The sequence below is a fragment of the Cylas formicarius genome, unplaced genomic scaffold, assembly GCF_029955315.1.
Source record: "Cylas formicarius isolate icCylForm1 unplaced genomic scaffold, icCylForm1.1 PGA_scaffold_1__22_contigs__length_36826433, whole genome shotgun sequence".
Classification (NCBI taxonomy): Eukaryota; Metazoa; Arthropoda; class Insecta; order Coleoptera; family Brentidae; genus Cylas; species Cylas formicarius.
Genome location: NW_026844264.1, coordinates 13,071,079 through 13,096,810, shown reverse-complemented (window position 1 = coordinate 13,096,810; position 25,732 = coordinate 13,071,079). Strand labels below are relative to the sequence as shown.

The 25,732-nt window shown below is 37.1% G+C and overlaps 1 protein-coding gene and 1 long non-coding RNA gene across 11 annotated transcripts in view; both read right to left on the bottom strand.

The window, feature by feature from the left end:
- LOC132697015 (muscleblind-like protein 2a) overlaps positions 1–25,732 on the bottom strand; it is a 471,687-nt gene that overhangs the window by 67,260 nt on the left and 378,695 nt on the right. The window lies entirely within an intron of this gene.
- On the bottom strand, positions 926–25,053 carry LOC132697343 (uncharacterized). The gene is made up of 3 exons (XR_009618143.1): positions 24,948–25,053; positions 24,823–24,895; positions 926–1,342 (listed from the first exon to the last, which is right to left on the bottom strand). It is a non-coding gene; the product is annotated as an uncharacterized LOC132697343 (long non-coding RNA).

Genomic DNA, 25,732 nt, shown 5'->3' with positions numbered 1-25,732 from the left:
ATTACTTTGCTTTCTTTTTCGTTTTCCCAAAACATTCCACATTCACACTAACGCAAGTTTTAAATATTTTAGTTCAATATTCATAGACTCATCATAATTAATTAAATATTTTGAGTATACCAAAATAAAGAAAAAAATCTGTTTTTGTTATTGAAGTAAATGTTCTATTTATTTGCAGCTCTGCTTCACAAATAGCTGCAGAGCTACATTACATTACATTAATTCACGAGCATTTAAAAGAACAAGAAAACAATATAAACCTACAAAAACATAAAAAAACACAAAAATATAATACACATGTAGTTTAAAACATAGTTGCCAATTTATCAACTATCAGACATTGTTTCAAATTTTAACCACCTTAATAAGTTATTAAAAAAATTTTAAACAGTACATATTTTCACTATTCAACTGTTTCATAGTTCACCGTAAACGACAATGCAAATTAAATTATTAAAGATGAAAGATACTAGTCAAAATTTACTTTATGGAATAACTTATATATTATTGATATTTTTTTATTTATTAATCCTCTCCAAACATATAAATTACAATAGAAAAACAACAGAAATAAAGGATAACAAATAATTAATAGTATGGAATAGAACACAGATAATCGTTATATGTGAGAAACTTTCGCAACGTTGACATTTGATAAAGACGTTGTCCAAACAATTGTCATGCAAAAATATACAATTTCGTGAAAATCTGAACTTTTAGTTCTTATTTATTTTGATAAATGGTTATTATCATCAAGTAAAAGCCAACTCAGTTCAATCCTCAAAAATAGATGATATTTGTGATATAAAAAATATAAATTTGTGAAAAAATGTTACATAGGAACAAAATGATAATTTGTCAATCGGGTTTAATTATAACTGCACCCAAGGAAAATATACTTTCACTCCCATAGATTAGAGGCCGATGTGCGTCACAGTTTAAATTAATGAGCCGGAACTGGATTTTCCTTTTCAACGACGACAGACATTCTATCGCTTCCAAGTTTCGGTGAAACTTTTCGGGGAGCAAAACTTTTATTGAAATATATTACGAAATTAACTTTAAGTAGTTTGCTCAGCGGATCGTCTGATATAGACTAGTTTTTGTCGGTTCCGTTAGTTGCCTCGTGGTAATTTAGTAATTGCCTGAACGTTAAGAAGAAGCAAAGACGGGAAGCTTTCATTTTAGTTTGTTTGGCCGCAGAGGTTACGGGCTACATTTATTTTTATTACGCCTTTGGAAATATTGCACCTATTGTGAAATTATTTATATCATAAATAATATAATAATAACAATCGTGATAGGTCCTTACCAGTCATCTGAATTCGCAATGGTAACATACCTGAAACAAAAATATTTTTTTAGAAACCATGTGAAGGCTCACACAAATAAGGTTAATAATGACAAAGGTTTGAACAATGTAATTTTTACCTTCTTCTTTACCTTCCATCATGTCAGTCAGGACCTAACCGAAACTAACCAAAAATTTTCTCTTCCTCGTATGACTAAGCTATGAGGCCTTTGCTATATGAGGCCAAATAAACGATCTGTGGATTGAATTGAATGAATATTTGCGTAAATAGCACCAGCCTTTTTTATTTATAATGTTATTAATATTTATACTCTACATAAAGTATAAGTGAAAAACATATTTATTTTATAATTCTTAGAACTAGTAAACAAAGAAATAGAGCATTTTCTAGGATAACCACCTTTTGCATTTGATAATAGGTAAGTTTTATCGTCGCTTTTGATCCGTCGCCTCTCGCCTCTACAGGTTAGCGAAAATATTTATCGTGTAATACAGGCACGTATTCTAATCATTTTTTAACAATTTACCGCTTTGATCTTTCGCGTTTGCCTCGCTCGTTGGGCCGAGGTATCGACAGATAAGATTATTTCCGCACAAAGGCACTTCATTAGCGGGGAAAATTTAATCGTTACATCGTCTCTAGATAGGATTACGCAAAAACGTTTAAAATATCTCTTCTCGGTTTATCTCTCGTCGCACGCGGAGCTAAATCTAAAATATGTTGCTTTGTTCTTTTTCGGTTAAACCGAGAAGGCCAAACGCAAAGTAAACGAACCCGTTTGATCGCAAAATTTCCAAGACTCGTGTACCAACTTCAGAAATTAATTGTTTTGCCTGTAGTCAAAGTCAAGAACATGATTTTAGGTCGATCTTTTTACTAGATACGGGAACAATGCTGTTAGTTTGTAATGGAACCACCACAGCCTTGCTGAGTGTTGTTGTTTCTTCCACGACTGCTTCGTCTTAGCGTAGGAGATATGACGTCGATCGTGGGGATGTTTGGTGTGAGTTTTGCCGTCATTTTGCTGACGTTTCTGGCACTATCTTAGACCAAATGAATATGCAATGCAGTTCCAAATGAGAGGCAGTTGTAGAGAAGATGGGGGAACAAAATTGATGTGCACACTTGGCATTCACGGCAAAAACAGCCAGATAAAAAAATTAGTTCTGATACTGGTCAGGAATACCGAATATAACTAACTAAACATTCCATAGAACAATAACTACTTAACTTGATAGATGCGAGAACTAGAATAGAAATCATGGGTGAATTTAAATGAAACGCATCTATATCAAGACTATCATTCCATAAGAAACCGGAAACATCAGAGTGTCGAACCGAAACGAATGGAATGTTTACGTACGAAACCCAAACGACAATTTAACGGTATCGATGGCAAAACGTCTTTTTACAAAATGCACTCTCTCGCTCACTCGTTAGCGAAGCGGCTGGAAAACCATTTGTCACCGGCAACTGCGGCAAATCTTTTGCGCTCGTTTTAGTGATACAAAAGTAACAGTGGAAACGGCTTGGGTCCTATTAGGAGCCCGTACTTACATGTTTTATGTAGTCTGAATGAAGCAAATCGACCAGACTTAAAAGCTCAGAAACGGAGCTTACGACAACAATGGAAAGCATAAAGTGGCTTTTATTGCTTTTTATCTGACTTCGGGGAAATAAATAATTATTATTTTTAAGAGTTATCGATTGGTTGTTTTCTAGATTGAAAAATACGCAGGGCTGAAAAGAATCCAGAACATTTAACAAGACTGTTATTTTGGACTTAGAAAAGGTAATTTTTGTTGCGTTTTTGTCCAAGCAATATCGAAAGCTCAATTCGTCGAGCAAAGTCGTTTGCGGTAACGTCAATTTTTAATTAAAAAAGTTCTTACCCAGCTGCGTCACGTAAATTTAAATTGACGCTGACTAAATTTTTGGACTTTGGCGCGTCTGTCTGAATACTAAATTTTATTTTGATGCCATTTGTTACTTACACCACTGGCATTACAACGCCTGGGCCTTGTAGGTGGACATTCATATATATTATATACAATAACGTTGGCTATTCATTTCCAGTCCTTTTGTTTCGGCTGGGTAATAGCGCTTCGTGTGTTCCGCAAAACTCTAGTATTGACATAACTTCATAAAAAATGTCCAATGTCTGTAATAGTTTTCATATTTGTAAGAACAGTTTCTTCCAGGCATTAAATGAGGTATGAATATTTTTTTCAACGTGTTCAATATTGTCCATAAAATCCGTAAATTTAAAATCACGTAAAACTTCCACACCACCGCGAAATCACTGTTAAATGCGTAAGTGGAGAAGTTTCTTAATATGTTGCATACTTTCGTTAGTTCTAGCATTTGATAAACCCTTTAGTCACAATTTGCCATCAGAAAAGCCGCTGTTAGAATGAGCGAGTCAAAAAGTTTCTCATCGTGTTGCATAGTCTCGTTAGTTCTAATATTGTTATTTCATCTCCAAGAATAGTATATTATGCAAAATGTTCGATAAACGTAATTTTAGTCACGAGTTTGATTTGGCACGGGCGGAGCGCATTCTTAGTAACTAAAAAGTTTGTCAACGTGTTGCATACTATATTTTTCTACCCTCATTAATTTCTGGGTACATTTTTGCAAAACTGCCTTGTGTGTACGCTTTATCAATGGTCAATTGGGGATTTTAGACTAGAGTAGAAAAACACATTTTCTGTAAGAATTTTAGAAAAAACACAATTAGCCACTAAATATTAAATTCTAGTATTTGGACTCTCAATTAAAAAAACCTTTTTTACTTTTTTGTAATTCTAGAAATCATATAAAAAAACGTTCGAGCCCTTAGACGTCCATTAGAACCAAGGAATAATGTTAACATGAAAGTCATGTTATAAAGAAAATGTCTTTAGATCTGGTCGAAATAAGTGTAGATCAAATTTCGGAGAAATTTCTAAATAAATAATTATATATTTTTAGGACATCGATTTTGTATAATAATAATAGTCTTTCTTGAGAATTAAGATACATGATATATATAATACGCAGCTACTCAACATTAACCCAACACAATTAATCAATATATTATACAGCTTTATGACAATACAATGTGTAACAAAAGAACCCGTAGTAATGAAAAGATAAAGAAAAATAAAAAGAAACTAAGAAACACACATCTCTGTAATTAATTAAAAGACGAAAAAAACCCAATCAGCACTTTATTTATCTAATAACGCGATTTTAATATTCTACCGAAATAGTTTTAAAGATAAGGCAAATAAGTTTCTATGCCGATTTAAAGTGTTTGCCGCATTATAGGTAAACCAACGCTCGTAAAGAGCAGATCTGTGTTGAGGCACAGTGAGCGTATTCTCCTTAATATCTGCGTTATGGGTTTCACAGCGAAAAACTAGCTTATCTATTAAATAAGGAGGGCTAGAAGACTTTAGGATCTTGTATATTAACACCGCGAATAGATACTCAAATAAATTATCTGTTCTCTTCCACTGCAACAAATTAATTTTAGGGGACACGTGGTCATATTTCCATAAGCCATACACAAACCTACAACAGCTGTTTAGTATTTTTTGAAGGCGTCGACGATCAAGGAGTATTAAACATGGGTAAAACAATACGAGGCAATTTGACAATGCAGACATAATATATGACTCACACAGTTTTTTCCTAACTTTAAAGTTCAATATATGTTTATTAGCATATAGAGTCTTAACTAAAAGGTAAGTTGTGGTAAGTGGCCTTGGTAGCAAACGACAAGCGTTCCCCATTTTTCTCAAGTTACAAGTATCTTTTCAGGAAGTGCATTGCTGAGTCGCGAGCAAAGAGTAGCACCTGAGTTCTAACCGCAGTTAACCTTAAAGCATGTCTCTCAAAACAACCTGCTGCAGATCGAAATTAATATCTGCTTCGACCTCATCATAACGGAACGTGTCAAAAAAATGAGCAAGCTGGGTATCGTCAGCATATGATTGAGATTGGCACAACTGCGGCGCGGTACCCAAAATCAAATATATCCAGTAAAAATAATAGCGGCCCCAAGATTAATCCTTGAGGCACCCCTGATAGCACTTCACCAACTTTCGACACACCATTTGTCGTTCTATCAACTTGTCTTCTATTTTTCAAGTAGTCGCAAAAGAGGGCCCGTGGACCATCAGATAGTCAGATAGTAGTGCATAAAGGTGAATGATCCACACAATCAAAAGCTCAGAAAAGTCTAGTACAATTTGTATGGTATGAAAACGAATAAAGAGTCAATCTGGTAGTTTAGAGGACTGGCTTTTTTCGTAACACCCAGCACACCTAGGAAAACAATTTGTTCGTCATCCATCTCGTCGCTTTCGTTTTCTCTGTTCTTTCATTACGAAAACACAAAGCTCATCGTCGAGACAATCCTCCTGCGTCCGCCAGACAAACCAATCTAAATAATAGATGCTTCGAACCATCGACACAACCACCGGCTCTGGTTTTCGCACATCGAATCACGTGGTTGTCTTTGACAAACGGACCGAGGCCCCGATTGTTTGAGGATCGATAATCCGTTGCCATGGCGAACGACGCGGTGCCACGCGGACACCGACGGGAATGTGGCGCCATCGCGGCGCCAGCCTCTAATGACCTCCGCTAATTCGCCTTTCGCACGACACTGTGGATATTACGAAAATCAATCGCTAGGGGAATTGGAAAACGGGAGTTATTTAGAAAAATGGCACTAAATCATAGGGAAGCAGGGAAACTTTCCATTAAAATATCATGAAAAAAAACTAAAGAAGAGCACTGAGAGAAGAGAATTGCTGATGGGGCTCTATTCCAACGCCCTTTGCCCTGCCAAACACGACCAACACTTGTAGCTAAAAGATCGATGTTTCGACCATATACAAAAATGTCAAATACTAGGTTCTGCCTTCATCAGCACGGCTGTTTTTAGAGTTGGTTGGTACAAACCTGATCTTTTGTTTGCTGATATTACCTGACTGAACTGCAAAGGAAAAAAATTTTCACTGTTTGCATCATGGTTAACCGTAAACCAATTGTAACAAATTAGTATACACCCATCCACTCAAGACAGATATTAATGAAACGTAAAATCGATAAAACAAAATGAAAACATCAAAACGTATCTGGCTTTAAGATGCCAGCGAAAAGAAAAAACCGACAGACCCACTCAGGGCAACCGCGCGATAAGGTGAGATACGCCACATTCACATAATACCTTTCCTTTTACACACATCTCGCAGTTCTTTCGAAATTTTCCTTCAGACGGCTGCGGCTGCGGCACCCCTTTGCATTAGCTTTTTCCAAGAAGCCATTTTCGCGAAAATATTATCGAGGTTTTCTTTTGATATATTCCGTATCAAGTGTGAAATTCCCGTCCCTCGTTTGTCGAGGGTTCGACCTATAAAAGTCAATAACTGCTCGACGACTTACACGTGAAGGTACATGACCAAGGGGTAGGGGCATTTTTAGTTTAGTCAGCAGCGACTCCGGCATTTTTTCTCGAGCTCTAACCCTTACCATAACACTACTATTAGTAAAAATATCTTAAAATTAGAAAACGACACGTGAAAATTGAAACCATTTGCACAATAATTATCTATTTCCCTTACTTTTTTGCTTTTGCACTTGACACATTAATAGAATAGGATATTTTTTAATTTCTATCACATAGAAGGGTTATGAAATTATTTAATACGTTAATTGCTCAGATCCGGCGATACCTTGAGCTTTAGTTTTGGTTAGTCGGAATTCCTCGAAACAAATAAGTTAATACTGAGGAAATCGGATCTAATTCGATTTGGACAGATCCATTACCTATTTATAATACCGACCAACATGGAACCACATATACATATAGACAATTATTTGCACGGGATCGGGGAAGCCTTGCGGGTGCTTTAAATTCGCTAATTTAGAGATAAATTAGGGTGTAGTCCGACGAAGCGCGTATAATCTATTGTTCGGGCTTTAGCAGAGACCGAATTGCGTTGAATCTGTTACCGTTTGTAGCGCGCTTAATCGTAGCGCTTTCTGAAACACGACGGGCGCATCGCCGCAATATTCGGTTCGATTTTCGTCGTATTGGTGTGTTGCCTAATCTCTGCGGCGATCTCAGCATTAAGGGTTCTCAGATTATTTTCTCGTTATTGATGCGAATTGCCGCACAGTAGCAGAGCAATTTGGTTTACGATGTAGCGGCCTAATCTTTAACGCCGTTAGTTATGCACCTGTGCTCGGTATATGGTCGTGGTTCTGCTACGCTTAGGGGAATATAACGATTGAGGAATGCGTAAGGCTTACCTTCACAAACGGTGGTTAATAGTCATCGAGATCATCTACTATACGGAACATGAGAACGGTATGGGGTCGGTAAACTCGTAGTCATCTTGCTCGCTTAGAAAAGACGCGCCACTATTAGTTTTCTAGCGAAATATAATACCCTTAACTCTAATTAGGTATTATGTTATATAGAAGAATTAGGAAAACTTTTAATTGAGTTACCCAAAGGAGGTGATGATATAAAATTGTCATGACAAGGGTTTAAAATTTTCGAAAAATTTTTATTAGTCCGTCTCAGTCAATATTCAAACATGAACCCACATAATGAGTAGTATGGAATTGTCGAAAAGACTTCTGGTTCTGTGGGACAAGTCCATTATTCCGTTAAAATTTGAATAAAAGAAAAAAACCTGACTTAAATCTCTCACAAAATGTTTAGTCTATTTGGCATCCTTGCTATGAATATCGTCGAAAATAGTCTACTATGCGTCTACTAAGTTAAAGGTAACGAGTTTTTTGAAAATATTAACAATAAGTCAAGTCCAACATTATGGAGCCAAAAAGCAGAAATTTGTTACGTCCAATATCTAAAACCAGCGGATAAGGATCAACATTGGTAGGTTACTTGTCGTTCTTTTATTACAATGCAAATCAATAAATGTTCATGTTATCGCTTTTTTCTTCACTTTTGTGTTTTCCGAACGTTCGTAGAAAAAATTCCGAATCTTGCGGAAAGTGTATTATCCGCAATACTTGAGTTTGGCATGACAATTTGCTTACGGAAAAGCGCCACTTTCGTACAATAAATAAACTGGATATTTAAACAACATTATTCCTTTTTTCCTTTTTAACATTTTAGCACCAACAAACAACAAACAACAAATTCGTCACTCCCACTCACACTTGTTCTATTTTGTATTGGCCAGAAGCCCGTGGACTGGTCTAGTTTTCAAAAATCTCCATTATTAATTTGATCAAGTTGATCAAAATGACTTACATCAACAATATTATTTAGTTTTTTGGTTTGAAATTCCTTTGTTTTTCTTTGCATTTTTTGCCCTTACTTTGAGATTAGTACTCAAAATACCTTTTTTTATTTCTATTATTTTAATTCTCTTATTTTCCGCTTGAATTATTTTAACACCTGCATGTCTCTCAAGAGCTAGATAGATCGCATTGTGTCGTACTACTTCCTAAAATTCCGTTTGATCTCAAAAATTCGTTTCTTTTTGTGCGACGATTTCTCCGGAGGGCCGATTCCTGTAAGTTGCTGCGGCAGAATTGGCGCACGGGATTAAAAATTTCGGCCACGTTTCCAATTGGCCAATGATTCGATGCAGAAATGTGAACAGGCCGGGAATACTTAACGAAGCTTTGTCAATGCGCGCAGCGAATTACACGATTTTTCGACCAAATCGAGTTAGTTGCATCAAATATGTATTGTGTAACTGACTTCGGAACGAATTTTATCGCCAGACACGCTCGGAATTGCCGCTCCAATTCACTCATATACGAGTATTTATTGCTTTATATAGTCTGAACTTTTAATCATGACCCGCAAAGCTTATTGTTTTCTATAGCGACGTTCTTTCCACTCGTGCTCAAGTGCCCAAATAAATTTGTCACATCGTAAATCTCCCCTGGACAAGGACTAACAACAGAACAATTAAAAAAAAAATATTGGCGGAGGAGTTTGAATTAATCGAATTTTTTTTTCAATTTGTTTTGCGGCGTAGAAGAAATTTCGTCCTTGAACTTTCAATTTGCAAAAACCTTTGTCAATTCTGAAATTCTAAATTCTTTATTAAGTCAGAACTAAATGAATAAATATTATTATTTACTAAATTTCGAATTCCTTACAGTTCTACACAAAAATACCGGAGTCTGACTGAATTGCAGACTTTCCAACCCTACCGATGGCAGGATGCTAGAGAAAATTGCTCAATTTTATATAAATTAAACTTTATCTCAGTGTAGAAAGAAAATTGTGATTTTGTAATTTTTTTCTCAGTGTAAAATGTGGGCCACACTTCGGGTAGTTCACAGTTAAATGTGACATCAGAGATATAAACCATACTATTCGTCACGCTTCTGGATGGTATCTATTCTATTGAAACCGTGCAAAAAAAAAACAAACCATAATAGTAATACCAAACGGTTTGCCTTGTACAGACCATACCCTAAAACGACGCGAATAAACGAAAAACGGGAAAACCGCCGTCCAAAACGCTTCCGGAGTTCCGACTTGTTTTTAGTAACTTCGCGAAATTTTAATCCGATGTAAAACTTTGGGTAAAATCGTACCACCCAAATTATACAAAATTTGAATATAGCGTGCGAAGGCGAAATACGTAAAAACTTTTTAATTGAACATAAGTTAGTTCGACCATAAAAAGGGACTTTATAACCCGATTTACAATGCGGCAGACTATTTGGAACACAAAATGTGATGGGATTACGTCCAACGGCCACGCAAATCAGGTTATATCGATCTGGAGCGGGTACGGAATATACCGCAACACGTGCAAAACTATAGCAAAATGGGTGTCCGGTTCAATTTTACCGATAATTTGCTTGGGCGAATTTGATTTGCTAGCCCGTAACGGGAAGATGATATCTACCAATAAGTCAGATCGAATCAACAGGAATGGATGTTCGCTATAGTTTTTTCACTCTAAACGATAAAATGTGGGCAATAAGAACACTTACAAGAGAACAGAATTGGATGATTAAATATGATGAAATAAAACTTTTTTTATTTATTTATTTATATATAGCATATATTTATTTATATGCCAATTTGATTAATGTTTTATAAACTTTAGCTAATGTTAACAAAAAGAATTTATTAATTGAGTTGCTTTTAGAAGTTTTAAAAAAATATTTTATTTTTTTTATATCCAAACATTTAATGTCCTGTCCACGTGGAAGTCACTGATGAAAATAAGAAATTATTTTCTTCACTACATTTTTCTACTCCCGTGTGTTCAATACCTAATTACACACCGATCTAGCGTGCGGGAAGCGTTACTATACCACGTCAATTTTGTTTCCCACGGATCCGAGTCACTTCGGACATTTCGGGAATATTACCGCACGCTTTGTGAGCAATCGGACATTTTCTGAGATTTTACCGCACTATTTTTGACGTTTGTCAATTCTAACGGTCATGTCAGTATTCGTGCAGTTTTGCGAAAATGTACCCAAAAACTAACGGTCTTAGAAAAAGTATAGTGTGCAACACATCCGGTAAACTTTTTAAGTCACTCGTTTATTAAACACTCGCTCCGCTGGTGTCAAATAAACTTCTGAGTCACATACCGTTTACCGCACTTGTTGTATAATATACTATTATTGACGCTGTTGTATCGCTGGAAAATTACCCAAGAAATCCCACTTTTAAATATCGGCACTCCATTAATAAGATACAACAGACGAATAAATTATTGTATTCCATTTTATTCCTTAGAAAAAAAAGCTCTCAAACCAGCGGAAATAATAGGCAGAATGCGCGGGGAACCATGAAACTATCACACGATCTTAAGTGTCTACTGCTAGCCAATCCCCCCTCTAAAAGCATCAAGGACTTAACGTAACCGTCAGTCCGGCCGTTCGGACGACTTTATTGTATTAACGCGCCGCCGAAACTGTAAATTAAGGACGGGCGTCGGCGTCGAAGCTTTCTCCTAGCCGCCCCCGCACCCCGGCATCCCAGCGATCGCTGGCAGCTGTTTAGAAACAAATTAGCCCTCAACCCCGGACCGACCGGAGGTCAAGCGCCGACCATATTGCGGCAGTTTTGCACACAGACCCCCACCCATCACCGCGCGTCCGACCGGAACGGTCTTCTTCTTCTACGATTCTTAATGGTTAACAGCACATTTGCATATTTCCTGGACGCACACCAAAACGATAAATTCCGACCCCGGGGCTGATGGCCATAAAACTTAAAGCTTTTAGGGTGCGATCGGACCGGACACCGGAGGGTGGATGATGACGGGATAATACGGTGGCATATTTAATGAGTGATAATCCTCTAAGCCATTTTGACGTAGCACAAGTGCGCCTTCACCTGGGCCGTAAAAACGGCGACCCTTTTCTATTCTTTCAGAATTATTTTCTTCAGCTTTTCTGCCAAAATCCGTTCCAGACTTCTCCAAAGCATTTGATAAGATAAATGACTCGACATTTCATTTTGATAGCGGGAAATAGCAGCCCTACCCAGGCACTATCGCTAAAATACAAACACTTCTTGATACCATTCAGATTATTTACGTCTCTATGTCTGATCTGGTATATTACCGAAAGAGTTGAAAATTCTCACTTTTAGAGATGTGTCACCATGTAATAATTAACTTGCGAATTTACAGGACGCGCTACCTCGCACGCACCGCCGCACAAGCAAAACTGTTAAAACGGTAAACCAAAAGATGTTAAGGACTTTTTAGCAATCGCGCGATTTAATCAGAAAACTTTACTTCAACTTAATAACAAAGTTGAAGACGCAACATGTACTTTCGCGTTTGCATGAAATTCCGTTATTGTAAAAGTTTTCCCGCTGTTTTGCTGGAGTGCTGTTTGCAAAATAAACATGTATTTGTTGACGCGGTAAACCTTAATATAAGAGATTATTCCGGAGAAACTTTCCCTATTAAATCTGCGATGTAATATGTATGGAAAAACGTGACCCCCCTGTTCCGAGAATAAGACCGGTGTTTGATATAATGTTAGAGGAAGAGAGTTTCCATTTTCAAACAAACAATATTATGGTTTGCTTATTCGGTTTTTCACGACCACGATGTCGTGAAAACTGTAAATAAAGAAATAATAGGTTCACCATATTTCGGTTCGCGCAGAATAAGATAAATTACTAAAAACTGTTTAAGGGAATGTGAGGGAAGGAAATTTGTGCCTACCGGAATCCCGCTGCTGGAACTTTTCCTTCAAACGCCTATCCACTAATAGTATATTATGCAACAAGCGCGGTACACGGCACTCGAGCGAAGCGAGTGTACAATAAACGAGTGACTTAAAAAGTTTACCAAACGTGTTGCATACTAGATTGTTTCTAAGACCGTTAGTTTTTGGTTACATTTTTACAAAACAACACGAATACATTTAGTGATCATGACCATTAGAATTGACAAACGCCAAAAGTCGTGCGGTAAAATCTCCGAAAGCATCCGATTGCTCTCAAACCTGTGCCGCAATATCCCGGAAATGTCCGAAGTGGCTCGGATCCGTGAGACAAGAAATTCACGCTAGGTCGGTATATAATTCTCGCATGCTAGGTCGGTATATAATTAGATATTTTACAGCAGCGTTCCGCTCGTGCCAAATAAACTTCGTGAGTTAAATGGCGTTTATCGCACTTGTTACTTAATGTACTATTTTCTACTCCCGTCATGAAAAAATCACAATTTAACAAATTAAAAATATTAACAGATTATCGGATTACTAAATTTCGTACCATTCAAACAAAATATTTACTAGTTGCCATTAAACCTATTCGTTTATCGTTATCATCGGTTCTGCTATTGTTGTCTCTTTTTAACTGTGTACGTTAAACAGAGAGATATGCCATATAAACAACGGAATAAACACAATTTTAAAACGCTATGCTGTTTATTTAACTTTTACAATTGGTCATTAAGTAGTTTATTTAAACAAATAGACTGTAATTGGAAGAAAACTCATCAAGATAGAGCTTTTAAGAGGATTTAATTTTTAAGAAAGTATAAGTTAGAAAAAGCAGGTCCTAACCTTCAATTTTGTTTTGTTTGTCCTGATGAGATATGGACATTTGAAAATCGTACAATTGGTATTGGCAAGATATTAATATAAAAACTGTAAAAACCACTAACGTTCATGAGAACGGCATGTAAAATCTCCGAAAACGTCCGATTGCTCCCAAACCCGTGCCGTAATATCCCGGAAATATCCGAAGTGGCTCGGATCCGTGAGACAAGAAACTCACGTGATAAAGTGACACTTGCCGCACGCTAGCTCGGTATATAATTAGGTGTTTTACTGAAGGGAGTAGAAAAAGTATATTGCAGGTCACTAGGGCTACTTGAACTTGTTCCTTGGAAAAGACATGTCGCAAGGATATTGAACTGAGTTCTGTTTAATATCTCAGGGATATTTCCCCTGCGGGTTTCTCTCTTTTTTAACATCTTTTCGTTTCTGCGCAGCATTAGATGTAGGCAGTAGGTATTCCAGTTTTCTTGTTTTTATCTATCTCATAATTTTTGTCCTTGTTAAGTCTTCCCGCGAAGCTATTTACATATTGATTCAGATTCAAGTGCAAGAAATCTGTTTTAATTACCGTATTTAAATAATGATGTTTAAATAGGTCCGCCATGGTCTTCGAAACCGCAAGACCCCGAAAAATTGCGACAGAAATCGCGAATCTATAGAAAATATATAAAAAGAAAATTACCAGCGACAAATTTACTGCGTCTCGGCGTCGGACTAACGAATTAAATAAAACTACTCGACTTAGGAACATAACGTAAACTAATCGAATAAAGCTCGCCATAAAACAAACGGAAAACCCGACGTATATACGATGGCCAAGCGAGAGAAGAGGTTCCCGCCAACGAAGACAATTTCCAAGCGTATCAACGATCGCCCTTGTTTTGTCACTGTCACTATTTATTAACTCTATCGCAGACTCCGGCCATTTTTCATCCGTTTCTTCATTTTTTGAACGCCGCTCGTTCCGAGTCCAACGCTTATTACCTTGTTATTTCCATCTTTCGGTCTCCAGCCGCGATGTACGACAACCACTGACCATTTGTCAGTTTCATATAGTTGATTGGCGGAAAACGAGATAGCGTACGTACTCGTACTTTATTAAAGATATCCCGTTCGATTCTAATTGGGCTCGGCTAACGAAAAATATTCACGAACGCGTCCTCTATAAACAAGGCTCTTATTTATAACACTCAGAAGGCCGATATTTTCTTAAGCGAATAACTAGTTGTATTGCCATTTATCAGTTTTAATTATATCTGCGCACGTTTCACTCAAAAATTGATTAATTAATGATAGAACGTCTTTACGGACTTCTTGTCGTTTAGATAAGAAACGCCACCATTTACCGATTGACACGACATTTGAATAGTTTTTAGGGTGTTTTTTAGTTAATTTACTGTACTGTATCAACAAATAAACTCAGATTATCTGCTTATGAACATCATAAACCTGTATTAACTTTGTAAGCATTAACTCTCTGATCAACTTTTCCTTGTTTGGACACATTATAAGTTAATATTTATTTTTAGGTAAATCTTATAATTCTTTCGGAATCAACCTTTTTGAAGATACGCATAAATTCATCCGATTCTATTTAATACTCCCATGTCGATTGTCGTCTCTAACAATCCAATTAGATGATGATTAGGTACATCGGCGAGCCGAAACAATAGACATTTAAGCAATTAATCACATCAATTAATACGAGAACATGCTTGCTCGAGACGAGACCTTGCCGAATGTCATTATAATAAAATTGATAGAGATGGAGATGTACGGACGATAGAGTTGAATTGATTTGTGGCGTGCGAAATTTTAAAAAGGAGGAACAATTTCACACGACTTGCAACTTCAGAAAAAAAAATTACTATACAGGTTAACTTTGTCTAGGATCGGACCTATTGAAGGCATATCTTTTTGTCATATTATCACAAATATCAACAAAACTAATTAAAACTAACAAAAAAATCAAGAAAATGAAAATAGGAATACAAAGAAGCAAATCTAATTGCAAAAACATATCGTTTACTATGTACTGAATGTCAATGTCAAATTTGACGGAAGAAATGTTTAAAAGTTTATTTTTCAAAAATGTTAACCGCGACTCAGGTATTTTTTTCCTTTACCAATATGGGAATCAGTCATCTGAAATAATGTTTGCGTACCTCTCTTGGCTCCTCCACCATTCAACGGTATATAAACAAGTACACAGTAGAATTCAAACCAGTTTCAGTCAAGCTTTAAAGAAGCCGACCGCATAATTTGCGAAACTTAGCTAGTTCGATTCTGCATTATTAGTGTATAAGGTCGAAAATCTATTTATGATAATGAATATCTGAGGCTTCTAACAGTTTCAATTTCACATATAGCCAAGTATTTAGTCGCATTCTCAAGCATCATCCTGCTCTACAATGTTCGATTTAATTTCTGCCCGCTCGGAGTAGCGAGATCGGACCAACGGAAATTTAGCGCAGAGATTTTATCGGCTATCGTCTCTCTCCACCGAATCTGGGTAATTTATGCAGCAGTATCGCTACAACGCGACTTTGCATTACGTGTTAAGATTCTACCATTGTACCCTTGTTTTGTCACTAAATTACACGGGAGCCTGTAATCTTCTCAGACAGGCCACTAATTTACGACTTTCCTGCAACGACACGTTTACATTTTCCCTGTCGCCTTATCGACCAATTAGTTTACTAAGCTAACGGGCGGCGACAGCGCGATTCGAAAAAACACTCGACCGAAGATTGCGATTAAGATGAAAGATATCGACTCCATTAGCAGTATTATTTGAAAATAAATGTTAGTTACGATAGTAAACGGCGGACATGTAAACGTCTGGTAAGGTGACAAATCTTTTATAATGTTGAGATTACACAATTCCAATTTTTTATTGTAAATTTGTAAAAATAGTTTACAAAAAGGTGTTTAATGAAATTGACGTCGTAAAGTGATGCTTCCCGCACGCTAGATCGGTGGGTAATTAGGTATTTTACAGACGGGAGTAGAAAAAGATTTTTATATAGTTAGTCTTCTTCTTCTCAGAGTTCCATCTTTTATCGAAGGTTGGAAATCATCATGGCAATGCGGACCTTGTTGACAGCCGCTCTAACTAGCTCAGTGCTGCTGAGTCTCTGTTATGTCCGCTCAGTTATCATGGAATAACTGTCGATTATATTTCGTCCAAGTCAATAATCTACACAAGAACAAGGAAAGGCAAATGTCGTCACAAAACTTAGTAAAACATATTTGAAATAAAGAAAAAAAAAATTACAAAAATTAAACCATCTATTAAAGTTCTTTTGAACAATTCAAAACACATCCGCCAAACTACGTATTCGGCGATCAAAAAATTTGACGTGGAAATTTTTAATTAGCATTTTCCGATGAGCGATAATTTCTACGTCGAAGCGTCTGTCGAATTTTACCCGGAATTATTAAGAGACAATAGAATAATTTCGGCTTTGTCGAGTATATTCGATAAAACGAAATTAATTGCAGCGGCATTCGATTGCACAAACGAACTACTAAGGTAAATCACACGGTCGATCAATCGCACACGGGGATCATTATGGTGACTACCAGTCTTCTGAAATGGATGTAAACCTTTTTGAACTTTTGACAGTCAGAAGAAATATGTACCTAGATTTCTGAAAGAGTTTACAATTTACGTTTGGTGTTTTCTTTATAAAAAGTGTCCATAATTCTTGCTATTGTTTGGCAGCATAACGGAGAATATGCACTCAACTAGAACGCAGCAAAACCACCTACATAATAAAATAATCCGCTCGTAAAGATTACGCAAACGAATTTTATTTTCTTTAATTATAAAATACGCGACACTTGAAGGTTGTTTCGTTGCTCTATTTCACAGGTAGCAATTATTATCGAAGCCAAGGTAAAAATGTTGGTTGGCGCTATAACCATGGCGTGTAGGTAGGTTACTATTGATTTGATGCGTCAGCTTATCTTGACTAACATTACGTGCACGGCGTCCCGATGTCGTCGGCCGGTCTAAGAACTGACAAGACGATAGTTGATACCGTCGGCGTCGCCTCCCCGCAGTGATGTTTACGTTTCGAGGGATGTTACGGAAAATCGCACACATTGAAATGTATCTATACAAGGTGTTAAAATAGTACGCTGGCAAACAAGAATTAGATGCCTAATTATGCTTACGCAGAGATTTTTGAATATATGAGAGGATTTGGCTGTAATACCAAAACGTCTACGTAGTTGTAGGTATACTTAAACGAAAAATTGAACTTAAATGATATGGCAAAGCGTTTTTTCATCAGAACAGCTTCGTTGCCATGACACCACCAACACCAGACATAATTCAGTCGAATTTACGACCGAATTCCTCTTAACTGAGAATCCATTTCTATCTCTACCATCTGTAACCTCCATAAGCGACTGAATCTAACGTCCATTCAATTTTCTACCTGGAACTTTGCGCGCCACTGTACGCTATCGACGCCGCACGTCTTCGCTTTATAGGTTTTTAATGAACGCTCCCCGCCCAAGCCTATTTTTATGGGGTCACCTAGAGGGCGGGGCGGCGATGTTAAATTATCCGTTGTCGTAAGGTCGCGACGACCGTAGCCGACGATGACATATTTGGACACTATCCACAAAACGCCTCGTTTACGACCTAGAGTTAAAGATTTATACGTCACGCATATAAAGAGAAAATGGAGGCAAAATTTTCAGCAGTTTGAAAGATGAATAACTTAAACGGGAATGAAAGTTACAATAATAAGAGGGAAACAACACCTCTAGACTGACTGTTACATGTTAAATAGGCAGCATCTTTAATATTAACGTATGGTGTTACACACACCCCAATGTCAACTATAAGAAGGGTAAACCGCAGAGGGATTATAGTCTACCTATGAAGGGACTTCCAAGAAATTTCAATCAATTATGAAGAAATTCCAGAGGACAAAAGGTTTCTGCTCCTAGGAACAACTAATAGTTAACCCGAAGAAAAGAACAGTTGTTGAATTTACTAACAGGCGAGTCCTCGAGAGATTAAAATCATCGATTCTATGAAATTAATTTTCCTTAAAGAAGTAAAATATTTAGGAATCAAAGTTGACAAGTTTACTTACTGTTTGGAAAGAACTGAGGGTTTAAACCCAAAACTGATTCTTTGGATGTACTTAACGGTAGACCAAGACCATTTATAGCGTATGGAGCGGACAAGAAGGCAGATAGATGCGACAAGGCAGCTGGGTAGCGTGCAAAGGCTGCTGAAACTATGAGAACAACGCTCATTGCAGTGCTGAATATTCTACTGAATGTTCCACTAATTCATATCTATATAAAATAGGAAGCAAAAATATCTATTTCAATGGACGAGACTCTTCAAGTAGAGACTGCCGCACTAGAACACCGTGTAAGGAAAATATAATTACGAAAAAGTCACGTAATGCTACAATTGCGATCTATACCAGCGCAATGACATCGAAGTTAGTTTCGCAAGCAAATTAGAATAAAGTAATAGCGAAACTTTTAGCAGACCTGTTAAGTTGCAAAAGGAAGACCGCGAGAACACCCGTCGGTCTAATGAGGAGCTACCGCCTACTTAAGAGGCATTTAAACTTAATGGCAGTGAAAGACTCACACGTATTTTGAAAATGAACGAGAGTGCGTTTCTAACTGCTGGGCGTCCAATGAGCTACAACACGCCAGACACTATCGAGGAGGCGAACGTAAATACAGCTAGGTAGCTGTGGAGGGAGTGTGCCAATTACTCTCAAAAATCTTGAGTTTCAAGAGGAATTCCAAGGAATCACGCGAAGAATTCCAGAGGAATTTCAAGGAATTTTGCAAAGAATTCCAGATGAATTCCAAAGTATTATATACTAATTGTATATAATTTACATTTTATAAATAATAATTATTAATATGATATAAAAGTATAAAAGTGTAAACTTTTCCTGTACCCCGTGAAATTAATGAAATAAAATCGACTTATCAATAAAACTCAACCTAAAATGCACTCAGAAATAATAATAAAAAATAATAAGACAGTCAAACGAAGGAAATTTTGATAAAATTCTAACTTACCAAAACTAAAAACTCCTTGTGTGAAAACCGCACATCAGGTTGCCGAGGACAGCGACAGCGAAAGCACAAAGTGCCCGACCGGCATCGTCGCGAATGAAGTTCACCACGGGCAATTGCAATCCGGTTAAGTGCGTCAAAATATTACTCCGCGGGCTTATTAATACGTTGATATATACGCGTCGGATAACGTGCGTGTTAAGCGGCACTTAACGAAATTAAAACAGTGTCACGCAAGGGGATTGTTACACGGAGGCGCAACCTAATTTATTTCCATCTTTATTAAATCCATTTAGCAAACGACAATAATATTTTGCGGAGAACGAAGTTTAACATCGGAATAGAGAAGAGAGAGGGGCAGAGTGAGGGAAAGAAGAAATGCTCGTCTCCCACGTAGATGAACGGGGGTCGGATGAGGGAAAACTTAAATTGGAGTTTTGCATACACAACTAGCTTAATATTTTACATGTAATGTATCCTTAAATTTGACCGCACAACTACAGCAAATATTTTACTCTGACCCTTGAATCAATAACACTCTAAACTTTGTTTACAGTGGGTATTTCGAAAAATTCAACGCTTACTTAAACGCTTTTGAACGAGCTAGATTTTATTGCTTTATTGCTATTCTTTTTTCTTTTTTTAGTAAACGCAGATTAGAAAGTGGAAAATAGAAACCTATTTATATATAAGATTTTAAAACCAAAACCTACATCGTGAAAAGTGTAGTACGAATTTGAGAAGGAGCGTCTATGTTTAATTTTGGTAGTATACATTGAAAAAAAAGTACAAGGATCGTACTAGGCATCCTTAATTATCCACACAATCCAAATTAATGAAAATGAATCAGTTTTAAGAACCCTTCAATTAACCAATCAATTAATTTGCAAAACACACACTGATCAGCAAGCTTTTCCTTACGATAGGATCAGGTTAAACTAAACCGCACTTTGTACAGCATGAAGGAATTACAGAGAAATTTCGACGAATTCCAAATGAATTAAGCTGAGCGCCATAGTTTAATAGCGCAATTTCTGGAAATTCCTCTGAACAGTAAAATTCTTTGAAATTCCTTGATACTGTATACCATAATTCCTCTTGGGTAATTGCATAATATTTATGTGGAGCTACTCCATTAAAGATTTTCATATTAATTTTGTCTTGATTTTCCTTTTAACCCACCAAAATAAATTGAGATTGATACCTTAAACACTCGGATTTAACCGGAAATGAAACAAACGTGGAAGGTTTTCCAGGAACGCAAATCTAAAGGGAAATTTCGGAATGACGTGAAATAATATATCTATAGGTATAATAAGTCTTCTAGCCGAATTTATCAGGACGCTGCTTTGAAAAATTCATCCGTACATATTTCATGAGCTTACGGGGGGATAAAACTTTGCACCTTTTGAATAATAAAACCGTGGAAATTTACGTATACGCAAAGAAACTCCGTCGACCTAATACGTTGGCTTTATGAAAAAGAACGATCGGAATCAAAGCGAATGTGTCATGGTAAATATATTTTTCGTTTTAGGAGCGGCGCGGACTCAAAGGTAAATATTCAAAGCGAGTGCGCGACGGTCTCGAGTGCAATTCCCTTTTAACCGTGACTTAATGGGACCATAACACTTTGCGTAGTTCGTTATCTTGGGCGTCGCGACGTCAGTGCCGCCATTCGGGAGTTTTTCATACAAATCTGTTTCCTTTTTCTTTTTGCGTTTTTTTTTATTTGCAATCTGACAGGACCGAAGTCCTTCATAAAACAAGATTACATGGATTAAATTTCAATTAAATAACAGCCTTGGCCGTTTACCGCGTCCCAACCTATACGCGTTTCGATCGCTGTACATATGAAAAAGATACCAATTAATATTTCAAGACTTATTTTGTTAAATTGTCCCTAAATTAAATTTTACGACTGTCCATTTGCTAAGAAGCACGTTATACGGTATATAGAAGACGACTGGTTTTACTGTTTGCTGGCGATCTAAAAACAGTACCTATTACTAGTGTTGGTGACCCCATCAGCTTTTCAGAAATGGTGCACTGATAATAAACCATAAGTTTAAATAAATGTTGCTATTGTAATATAAAGTTTTGGGTTTCACAGGTAACCTTCATACAGAACGGTATCTTGATCTTATGTTTGACAGCGCGCTTTCTTTTGTCGGAAATATTTGTACCAAAGCGAATTCTGCTCCTAGGATGTTGGACTTATTATGGAAATTGTCGTATTTTTCAAAGAAACTTCCACAGGGCTACTATAGTGCTATTTACAAATCTTATGGATTCCTACTACGTCGGTTGTTGATCAATCGAACTTGCCGATATTTTGTCAGTCATCCTGTTCACTTAACTGAAACTGGCTCTAGTCTGTACCTGCTAATATACTGTTTGCAAAGCAGGGGCTCCTCAAACAGGATGATTATATCTAGACTAAACGCAATGATGCTGTAGAATAGAGGGCTGCTATCCGGAACGAAGATTGAGAATGCATAGTAATATCAATGTTTAGTCACTGGAGCAACAAAGACTTAAAATTCACAAATTCCAATATTACCTTTTTTGTGAAAATCGGCAATGGTAATTTACATAAAACTTAAAATAAACTCAGTGAGCATTGTTATACTATCTCACGCATCTGCAAGTGAGACTAAGTTAATCTGTGATATGTATTTGCAATGCTACCGGTGTCTAGGCTATAATAAAACGTGGTTTCTATTGTTACTTCTGGGTAGTTATTAAATTTCTATTATTAAAACTATTAGTCAGACTTGTTCAAATGATTGTCCCGTTACGGTTCAGCACTTCACAAACTCAAATGATGACAAAACGGGCACCTAGACGGAATACTGCAGGGAGCATACAATTCGATTTGAACATAACTCTCGCTTATATATTATCCAAGATCCTCTAATCCAATCAAATCGAAATAACCATCATTTTATGCGCCTATCCAAATAATTCCGATCTATATTGAGCCGACCGAACGCTTGTCGTCGGGCACACCTCTAACACCATCGTAATCATAATGTAGTGGGTGTCGTAATTACAACGCCATATACGTGTCAGAATTTCGAGGTTATTATGGTGGATGATTAATCGTCCAATTATACACCTTCCCCGCCGGAAAAGTTCGAGAACGTGCAGGGTATAAAGTACACTCGACCGACCGTTGTTACAATAATGCTTCCTTGTTGCTTGCCGAACCGAAAATGACTTATCGGAAGAGACTTTTCGGGTATGCCCGATAAATCCCCCACGTCAAACTTTAATGGTGGTCTTTAAAATGGCGCCGATATTAGCGGCTTACGAGCGGAAGTTTGGCCGTAGTAGACCTGGACTGGCATGTGAAAGTGTTCTCCCAATAAGAACGACGTGATTTTTTTTTGAATGACACGTCACCCCGAGGATCAGAGTGACGTGTTTTTTAATAATTATTGTTATAGTGTTTGAATGGGATGTGTAGTTCCTGGACACAGAGAGTCCGCTCGATGCGACGACTGGTAGCTTTTGAAATATTGCTAATGCGAAGAATTCGTAGAATATCGTGGAGCACATTACCAATGAAACGATGCTAAGAAGATTGCTTTCGAAAAACGAGTAAGCGGGGCAAGTTCGTCGCAAATAGCGCGAATCAGCTTTTTATTTTAAAAAGCAGGCGCTTCCCGGATTCTTGTCCTAGAGGGACGCAATGTTTTTCTCTCGTGCTCCTGCGGACCACTATGGAACTTTCGCAAAATCGATGTAATCTGATTGTGCATATACCCTGTATAAAGTGTAGTTCACATCTCGTCGAACTTCAAAATTACGGCACACTTCGGTAAATATCAAAATTTGTACTGGTAATTGCAATATTTAAAATTATATTTTTTCAAATTTCTTGCGTCCCGAAACCTTAAACTCTCTCTCGACGCAGTTTACGTACTGTTCATATCAAATTATCACATCTTTAAAAGCGGAAATTTCTAGAATCTATTAGAATTTTTTGCCCACAAACGACATACCTTGTATAAAATTCCAACAATGTTCGAAATAGAGGATATAGCCCTGGACTTTCTTAGTTTCCTGATATCTGAATTTTTCCAATGGAGTAAATGGTTCTCAAAAAAGTACTTGTTTTCTGAAACCATGCAGTACGTGGTAATAGTAATGACGTCATCGCATCTAGGTGAGGGCGAGAAATGATGATTTTCATTTGGATTTTTTCAAATATCTCGAACAGCGTATATGAAGACAAAAACCCTAAATACAAAAATTGTAGCCCTTCATACGGCTTACAACACTGTTTGAACGGATTAGCTACTGTTTGTACGAATTTTGATTTACGGTAAATAATTTACTCTCTAAAAGAACAATTTTCAGGGTCTTTAAGATTTTTCTACATAACTAAAACACCTTGTATATAATCGAAAAAATGCGTGAAACAAAAGTTATAGCGTCGAGTCTCCCGCGTATTACGGATGTGAAATTTTTGTAATCGGATGAATGGCTTTGGAGCAAAAGATGTTGTTCTGGATGCCAAAATAGCCACAAAAAAATTCTATATCGTCATGTAAAAGAAACTGACATCTAGAACACAGATTTGAAATTATTGCCAATTTTCAATAATAGAGGGACCCATTTTTGAGTTTTTTTTAATTTGTGGCGCACCCTGTATATTTTTGAAAAATTGTCAAGAATAAAAGTTAATGGAGTCGTTTCCTCTGCGTCTTCGGGTTCAAGAATTTTTTCGATCTTGTAAACGGTTTTTGAAAAATGGTCTTTTGTGTAGACCCTTGCACACGCGATTTTTATTTTTTTTAAATACTTCTTGGCTCACCAGCCCCCCCCCCACCCCCATTTTTAATAGGTAGGTAGAAGTCGATGACTTCAAATTTCGGTCACTTATCGTGTTTCATAGCAAGGTCCGAAAATCGCGAAAAAATGATGTTTATGTACCTCGTGGAGGGTTAAAAAGGAGGCAAATTTCAATTTTGTAGCTCCAACGGTCCGAAAGTTATTCAAGAAAAACCAAAAGACGAGAATGGAGAACGAACAGACAAAAATCTTTTTTTCGACGGTGATCATTTCTGTACCAACGGCGATCCCATAGGACTTACCATTACCGAGATATAAAATTTGGTAACCTTAAGAAAAGAAATAGTTAGTTTTCATACTCAACCGGATATCAGTTTTAATGGGGAAATGACAGCTTGGTTTTGACGTTTCGTAATATTATCAGTGATAGAAAGCGAAAGACACTATTGGCAAAGATTATACTACTACTATCTTTCGGTTCAGAGGGGCAACTTGTCACATTTTTACACAAACTTTATTGTTCTACAGTCTTAAAACTGTTATAAAGTGTCCCATATTTCTGTCCTTGTTTATTTTTCCTTACCAGCGGTTTTCTATCCTTCCTTTTTTTGCAAAAATTTTGGTAGTTCATGAGCAACATTCGATAAATAGTGCATCTAAAAAATGTGTTTAAAAAACATAATTGAAACCCACAATAGTAATACGTACGGCTCTGTATTCGAAATTGTAAAACGTTAAAATTACTCGGTGCAAATATACGTAGACCCGAACTTGCAAATATCACGTTCTCCGCGCTCTCGCAGACTATTTATCACTTAACCTTATCAAAGGCATTATTGCCGCTATCCTTTACCCCTACCTTAAAATATTACCGTCTCCATTTCGTGGGAGCAAAAACTTGGTGCAATAATAAACAGGTGAAATGGAGAAACTAGTCCTATAAGGTCTGCCTGCCTCGACGAATAAAATTGCGGAATACTTTGAAGTAGAAAATGAATAATAGAAAAGATCTCGTATTGCACGCGAGAACGCTACAGGACGGTCCGATTTCCGTTTCGCTCGTTCGAGACGAATCGACAGGAATACAAGATCTAGGCGATACAAATATGAAATTTGATAACCAAGATCGGACACAATGTAAGAAGAATTCAGGAAGCACCTTAGGCGTAGTCAAAAAAGAGAAGCCAGACAGCGACGCTTCGGAAAATCTAAAAAAAAAAAGAATACAGCAAAAAAGAAGCGTCCTGTGCCGATCTAAATTTGGGGGGAGGTATTAGCGTTCTCCCCCTGGGTTGAATATTTAAAATCCAATATCAGTGACGGCAAATAAGATCCGTTTGGTATTCCGAACGCGCGTCCGCCTGTAACTAAGACGAAAAAAGTCGGGCAAGAAGAAAAGGAGCTTTGCGAGAAATAAAATATGTACGCTACTTCGCGCGACGACAATGGTACCCGAAGCGTCGCTAAATTAAATATTAAAGAGGCGGGGAGTG